Consider the following 8,661-nt stretch of genomic DNA (forward strand, 5'->3'; position numbering starts at 1 on the left):
TTAAAATAAATACATTCAAACTCTTCGTTACTTCTCCGAAGGGAGGGTGTATTAAAGATAACCCAAATAATTTGCTCTGATCCAGAGTCAAATGACCTTTTTTTTTTTAAAACCTGTTACTCTTAATAGCAGCTTTGCTGTCTTACTTGTTTTGTCTTGGCTAGTATTTAAATTAATTCGCACACGGTGAGCTCAGACTAATCATTCAGAATGTTGTTCCCCAAAGCCTTTTAAACAGCAAGGCAGATGAGTTTATTAGATAGAACTCACAAAACCACCTCCCTTCACAGAGCTAACTGGTAACGGTGGAGGTGGGATCGTGGAGGCTCTGGAGCCAGGCTTCTTAGGTAGCAAACCCTGCTGGCTCCTCCCACTAGCTCTGTGACCAGCCAGGTCATTTTGCTTCTTTAAACCTCAGTTTCTCCCTATCTGTACACCAGTAGTAGTAACAGCCTTTACCTCGAAGGTCATGAGCATAGAGGTCTCACACAGTACCTGGCACACTTTAACTATCACAGAGAATTCTGTGATCTCAGTCTTGTCTTCATCTCACCAGTAAATTATTTCTTTAACATATTTATAGACAGTTTAATTCAGGAAAACAGCTAATAATGTGGGAGATACTTACAATCTTCAGTCACATCTTAACTTACTGATTTACACAGCCAGGGCTGTGTAGGGCATTTTCCAAGCCACAGTGTACAGTGTTCTTATTTCAAAGAATTTTTAATCCCAATTTTCATTACGTGTTCCTTTCCCCTCCTCACCCATCTTCAACTTTTCTAGCATGATTGGTGCCTTGCTAAAGAGCTTTGGGTTTCAAGCTGTACATTAAAGCATCTGGGCCCTAGAATTTACTTGGCTCATAAACCTATGTTACGGAACAACACAAGATCCGTTTAAGGTACATTACGGTTACATGTATGGCAGTTATATTTTATTTGGCCTGTGCTGAGCACCTTGAGGCCATCTCCCACAGTGCCTTCAAGATGGTAGACTCAACTATTTGTCGAGTGAATTTCATGTGTAATAAAATACATGGCACTCTTTTTCTGAAAATACCTTTCCCTCACATTAGGAAATCAAACTTTTTAAATAAAAGAAAATGAAAACAAGGAAAAGCTATCTAACCTTCACACAGATTAGTCTGATATTTCTAGACTGAAGTACTAAAAATGAATTTGAAAAGTGAATTTGGAGGACAACCATTCCTATTTTCTAGAAGAGATATGGATTATAACAAGCCTGTACCTCCATGAGGGTCTCTGCATTAGCTGGTCTCTCTCTGGAATGCTCTTCCCTCAAACCCTGCTTGGCCCAGCTACGATGACACCTCCTCAGAGAGGTCTTCCCTGACCATCCAATCTCATTCATTTTCTATTACATTACTTTGTTTTATTCGTTACGGTACATTACCATCCACTTATTTCACGTTTTTTTTTCAATGCCTTCCCTCATCCCCACTAGACTAGGAGTACCCTGAGGTCAGAGGTCAAGTCTACATGTTTCCGCTGTTTTCCGAGTAACTAGTACAGTGCTACGTGCTTAGTAGGTAGTCAGTAAATATTTTGTCACTTAGTTGAATGTCAAAAGACCAAGATCTGGTCTTCCAGGGTTATTCCGCTGCAAAGGAGTAATTTCTAATCTTTTGGGTCTAATTCACCTTTCAGAATTGGATTAAAATGAAACTCCTCCATAATAAAAATTTATATGCACAAACTTTTGCATATAATTTGAGAGTCCATAGACCTCAGGCTAGGAATTCCAGCTCTAAAAGTGTATGTATAGATTAAGAAAACGTAACTGAAATATTGAGCTGAATATCACAAAAAATTTTAATGACTATGAACACGAGTGTCCTAATGTTCATTTATGGTAATGAATTACGTGTTGCCTTGGGAAACTTCTGCAACCCTCCAAAAGGGAAAAAAAAAAAGCTGCCTACAAATGTTATATATTTTATTTATATACTGGAAAGGAGTTAAAGCTTACAGAGAAAAGCTAATAAAAATACATACTGTAGAGCAATATAAAATATATTTCAAATAGGTATGAAAAAAATGAGTCACAGGAAAAAAAAATCAGGCTAGAAATGTAAGATAGAGCCAGGAGAGAGAGTCATACTCAAAACTTTTTTTTCCCCCCCCTAGGGTGAAATGTGACAAGAGGTACACTAGAATCATAGGAATGGGGCTGTTCTCCCTTATCTGCTACCAAGACTGGCTGACTCAGGACAGTCCTCACTAGTTTCTTGCCTCAGTCTCCTCATTGATCCAATTCAGGGCTGGGTTTAATGGCTCTGCTGTCAATCTTTTTTTTTTAATTTTTTAAATTTAATTTTATTTATTTTTTTATACAGCAGGTTCTTATTAGTCATCCATTTTATACACATCAGTGTATACATGTCAATCCCAATCACCCAATTCATCACACCACCACCACCACCACCCACCACTTTCCCCCCTTGGTGTCCATACGTTTGTTCTCTGCATCTGTGTCTCAATTTCTGCCCTGCAAACCGGTTCATCTATACCACCTTTCTAGGTTCCACATACATGCGTTAATATACAACATTTGTTTTTCTCTTTCTGACTTACTTCACTCTGTATGACAGTCTCTAGATGCATCCATGTCTCAACAAATGACCCAGTTTCGTTCCTTTTCATGGCTGAGTAATATTCCACTCTATATATGTACCACATCTTCTTTATCCATTCATCTGTCGATGGGCATTTAGGTTGCTTCCATGACCTGGCTATTGTAAATAGTGCTGCAGTGAACATTGGGGTGCATGTGTCTTTTTGAATTATGGTTTTCTCTGGGTATATGCCCAGTAGTGGGATTGCTGGATCATATGGTAATTCTAGTTTTAGTTTTTTAAGGAACCTCCGTACTCTTCTCCATAGTGGCTGTGTCAAGTTACATTCCCACCAACAGTGCAAGAGGGTTCCCTTTTCTCCACACCCTCTCCAGCATTTGTTGTTTGTAGATTTTCTGATGTTGCCCATTCTAACCATACTCAAAACTTATGCCATGAAATTCAATACTCTCGCTAGAAGACAGTAACAAATTCTATTCTCAGTTTTTTAGCAGCCAATGCAAAGGAGAAAAAAGTAATCCGTTATGCCTTGCAGAGGGTCATATTTTATATATATACGTATGTATGATTATATGTATTTAACAGCACACTGCTGCTCGAAAGAAGGAAGCTTGAGTGCAGGAATAAGGAATAGAGATTACGTTTCCAGTGTTTGTTTTTGGTAAGTGCCCTTGTACCTGAGCGTGAAATAACCTAGAGTAAAATGTTCAAAAAGAACTAGCACTGGGAATGTTTATAATCAAGATCTGATGGCTCTCTGTAATTTTTGTGAGCAGCGGGTCGAGCAGAAAGAGCCTTTGTTTGCCCAGTAAGACCCTCCTAGAACACAAGGGCGGACGGATAGGGGGAACAGACAAGGGAGACGAAGGTCTTTCTCCATTTTCTGATGCCCCCATCAGTCCTGCAGCATTCCACCCCTCCTGCCGGTGCACACAATTTAAATACAACAACTGGAGCTTTCCTGCTCCCCTTTAAGGGGTGTGCATCTAGGACGCTAACGTAAGTTCTTCCACCTAACCTTAGTTTCCTTGAATAGCAGTCCATCTGGGACTTCTGTGCCTTCTCGTCGAGAGAGCAAATACAAAAACTAGCTTCTCAGAACATTACGTGGATTTGTGGCATTCTCTGAGGGGCTATAAATGGATCACACTGACAGCTTTATTTGTCATTCTTAAATGGAATGTGTTTTTCCCCCTTTGTGTTAAATCGAAATCAGATGGCATTTCTTATTTCAATGTGGAATGTTTTTACTCTCATAATTGCAAAAGTACACTCACAACTGATACTGTTCTAATTGACAAAATTTGTGTTTCATTATTGGGAGGGAGGGTCCTGTATTTGGAATGTAACTGAGGGAAGACAACTTAGGCAACATTTTCGTTTTGCCTATTTATTGAGAACCTGATACAGTTGATAGAATTCTGTCACCATATGGAAGCAGAGACAATTATAGTGCATGTAATGACATGGATTTTAGAAGCAAGGATATAAAAAGCTATACCCAGCAGAATAGCCACAATCCAGAGACATCAACATTTTTGAAATCTCGTCTCTCCTTTGCCTCCCCAGCTCGTCTCTGGTCCTATTCTTCTCTTCTCTTCCTGCCCTTGCAATGGCTCTGGTTCAATATATGCAGTGACAAAAATGGCAGGAGTAGGGTTAGAAAGTACTACCTTCATATCTTAGCATATTTTTACGTGCTAAAACCACTTGCTTTTCAGCCCAGATAAAATTTTTCCTTAAAGAATCCATATCATTCCCATCCACCCATTGCTGAATCTGAGTGCGAAAGGAAGCCCTCCCACTTTGATTTCTTAAGTCCATCAAAAGCCTTCAGTGCTCTTGTTACTAATCTCAATACTGTGTTTATCTTTAGAATTTTTAAACACTGGGCTATGGGTCCATTTTTCTTGCTGAATTTATATCGGGGTTTATTTTCATATTCATTTCATACACGCATGTTTTCAATAAAGCTGTCTTTAGTGAGTACCTACTATGTGCCAGACACTGTTAGGATGCAATGAATTGCATCAGGTGTGCTCTGCCCTCATTTGGCCTACAGGCTGGTGGGGAAGACAAACAGTAAAAGAATCACCCAAGTAGGTTTGAAATTGCGGCTGTTCTAAATGCTACAAAGGAGAGACACAAGATTCCAGAAAATGAGATCTATATGATGTACAGACAAGGAGTACAGGCAGAAGGCATGATGTATGGGACAGCCAAAATGTAAGGAAAGCAGAAGAGAGCAGGGGCAACGCGAGAGACAAGGAAAGCCGAGTGGCCGAAGGACAGGGAGCAACACAAACAACTTGAATCTGAGGACGTAATCAGAAGCCATCACCATGAAAGGCTTTTTAGCCGTAGCAAAGTATATCCCTTTAACCTAGCACCAATAAAAAGGTTGGTTTTGGGGGGGACTTTTTTGAGGGGGAGGATTATAGTCAGTCACATCATCAATTGTGTATTTCAAAAAAGTATTTCTGGGGCTTCCCTGGTGGCGCAGTGGTTGAGAGTCCGCCTGCCAATGCAGGGGACGCTGGTTTGTGCCCCGGTCCGAGAGGATCCCACATGCCGCATAGCAACTAGGCCCCTGAGCCACAACTACTGAGCCTGCGCCTCTGGAGCCTGTGCTCCGCAACAAGAGAGGCCACGATAGTGAGAGGCCCGCGCACTGCGATGAAGAGTGACCCCCGCTTGCCCCAACTAGAGAAGGCCCTCGCACAGAAACGAAGACCCAACACAGCCAAAATAAATAAATAAATAAACTCCTACCCCCAACATCTTCTTTAATTAAAAAAAAAAAAAAGTATTTCTGGCTACAATGCAGAGTACTGGTTGGCCAGCGGCAAAAGTTATGTAGAGCAACTGAACTTTTTGAGCAGAGATACTAGTAGCTTGACTTAGGGGAGGAAGGATGAATTCTAAGGGGTCAGTGGATTCCAGAGAAGTGCAGGAGGTGAAATCGACAGGTCGCCTTCTGCAGTATTTATGCGGAGCCCACAAGGAAGTGTCAGGGAACACTGGCAGAAGAACAAGTCTGTGAAGACCAGTTTGTAAGTTCAGCGTTGGACATGCTGTGTTTCAGATGGCTTGCAGTCATCACAGGGCAGAGCAAGCAGACATGCGATTATGGGCGTGGAGCTTGTCAGAAAGCTCTGGGATCCGAACCAGAGATAGAAACTTGTGATTCAACTTCACATTCACTGGTCTGGATATGATCGACAGGATCCACAGTTGGAGATGACGCCACAGAAAGGGTATAAAGTTAGTCATGGGAGAGAATGCTACGACCAAAGCCTTGAGGTATTCAAATCCATCGTGGCCATGTACTGAAGGATAAGCCTGCTGAGGGTGAGGGGGGAGAACCAAGAGAAAGAAGGAAACCCAGGAGACAGCTGGCTCGTGGGACAAGGAAACAAGGATTTCCTTTTGAGAAGGTGCGAGTGGTCAGTTGCCTTGAATGTGGAAGACTGACAGAGGAGACACCTGTTTTGAATTAAAATAAAGAGAAATTGGAGATTGGTTCAAGATGGCGGAGTAGAAGGACGTGCTCTCATTCCCTCTTGAGAGAACTTTGGAATCACACTTAACTGCTGAACCATCATCGACAGGAAGACACTGTAACTCACCAAAAAAGATACCCCACATGCAAAGGCAAAGGAGAAGCCGCAATGAGACGGAAAGAGGGGCGCTATCACAATAAAATCAAATCCCATAACTGCTGGGTGGGTGACTCACAAACTGGAGAACAATTATACCACATAAGTACACCCACTGAGGTGAAGGTTCTAAGCCACATGTCAGGCTTCCCAACCTGGGGATCTGGAAACGGGAGGAGGAATTCCTTAGAGAATCAGACTTTGAAGGCTAGCGGGATTTGATTGCAGGACTTCGGCAGGCCTGGGGGAAACAGAGACTCCACTCTTGGAGGGCACAAACAAAGTAGTGTGCATATCAGAACCCAGGGGAAGTAGCAGTGACCCCAGGGGAGACTGAACCAGACCTACCTGCTAGTGGCAGAGGGTCTCCTGCAGAGGCGGGGGGCAGATGTGGCTCACCCTGAGGACAAGGACACTGGCAGCAGAAGTTCTGGGAAGTACGTCTTGGCGTGAGCCCTACCAGAGTCTGCCATTAGCCTCACCAAAGAGCCCGGGTAGGCTCCAGTGTTGGGTGGCCTCAGGCCAAACAACCAAGAGGGAGGGAACACAGCCCCACCCATCAGCAGACAAGCGGATTATAGTTCTACTGACCTGTGCCCACCAGAGCAACAGCAAGCTCTACCCACCACCAGTCCCACCCATCAGGAAACTTCCACAAGCCTCCTGGATAGACTCATCCACCGGAGGGCCTGTGGAACAAAAACCACATTCACAGAAAGATAGACAAGAAGAAAAGGCAGAGGGCTATGTACCAGATGAAGGAACAAGATAAAACCCCAGAAAAACAACTAAATGAAATGGAGATAGGCAACCTTCCAGAAAAAGAATTCAGAATAATGATAGTGAAGATGATCCAGGACCTTGGAAAAAGAATGGAGGCAAAGACTGAGAAGATGCAAGAAACGTTGAACAAAGATCTAGAAGAATTAAAGAACAAACAAACAAAGATGAATAATACAATAACTGAAATGAAAACTACACTAGAAGGAATCAACAGCAGAATAACTGAGGCAGAAGAACGGATAAGTGACCTGGAAGACAGAATGGTGGAATTCACTGCTGAGGAACAGAATAAAGAAAAAAGAATGAAAAGAAATGAAGACAGCCTAAGAGACCTCTGGGACAACATGAAATGCAACAACATTCGCATTATAGGCGTCCTAGAAGGAGAAGAGAGAAAGGACCCCAGAAAATATTTGAAGAGATTATAGTCGAAAACTTCCCTAACATGGGAAAGGAAACAGCCACCCAAGTCCAGGAAGCGCAGAGAGTCCCATACAGGATAAACCCAAGGAGAAACACGCCGAGACACAAGGTAATCAAACTGGCAAAAATTACAGACAAAGAAAAATTATGGAAAGCAGTAAGGGAAAAACGACAAATAACATACAAGGGAACTCCCATAGGTTAACAGCTGATTTCGCAGCAGAAACTCTACAAGCCAGAAGGGAGTGGCACGACATACTTAAAGTGATGAAAGGGAAGAACCTACAACCAAGATTACTCTACCCGGCAAGGATCTCACTCAGATTCGATGGAGAAATCAAAAGCTTTACAGACAAGCAAAAGCTAAGAGAATTCAGCACCACCAAACCAGCTCTACAACAAATGCTAAAGGAACTTCTCTAAGTGGGAAACACAAAAGAAAAGGGCCTACAAAAACAAACGCAAAACAATTAAGAAAATGGTAATACGAACATACATATCGATAATTACCTTAAACGTGAATGGATTAAATGCACCAACCAAAAGACACAGGATTGCTGAATGGATAGAAAAGCAAGACCCATATATATGCTGTCTACAAGAGATCCACTTCAGACCTAGGGACACATACAGACTGAAAGTGAGGGGATGGAAAAAGATATTCCATGCAAATGGAAATCAAAAGAAAGTTGGAGTAGCAATAGTCATATCAGATAAAATAGACTTTAAAATAAAGAATGTTACAAGAGACAAGGAAGGACACTACGTAACGATCAAGGGATCAATCCAAGATATAACAATTATAAATATATATGCACCCAACATAGGAGCACCTCAATACATAAGGCAACGGCTAACAGCTCTAAAAGAGGAAATCGACAGTAACACAATAATAGTGGGGACTTTAACACATCACTTACCCCAATGGACAGATCATCCAAACAGAAAATTAATAAGGAAACACAAGCTTTAAATGACACAATAGACCAGATAGATTTCATTGATACTTATAGGACATTCCATCCAAAAACAGCAGATTACACTTTCTTCTCAAGTGCGCACAGAACATTCTCCAGGATACATCATATCTTGGGTCACAAATCAAGCCTCAGTAAATTTAAGAAAACTGAAATCATATCAAGCATCTTTTCTGACCACAACGCTATAAGATTAGAAATGAATTACAGGGAAAAAAAT

The sequence above is a fragment of the Leucopleurus acutus genome, assembly GCF_964270905.1.
Source record: "Leucopleurus acutus genome assembly, chromosome: 14".
Classification (NCBI taxonomy): domain Eukaryota; kingdom Metazoa; phylum Chordata; class Mammalia; order Artiodactyla; family Delphinidae; genus Leucopleurus; species Leucopleurus acutus.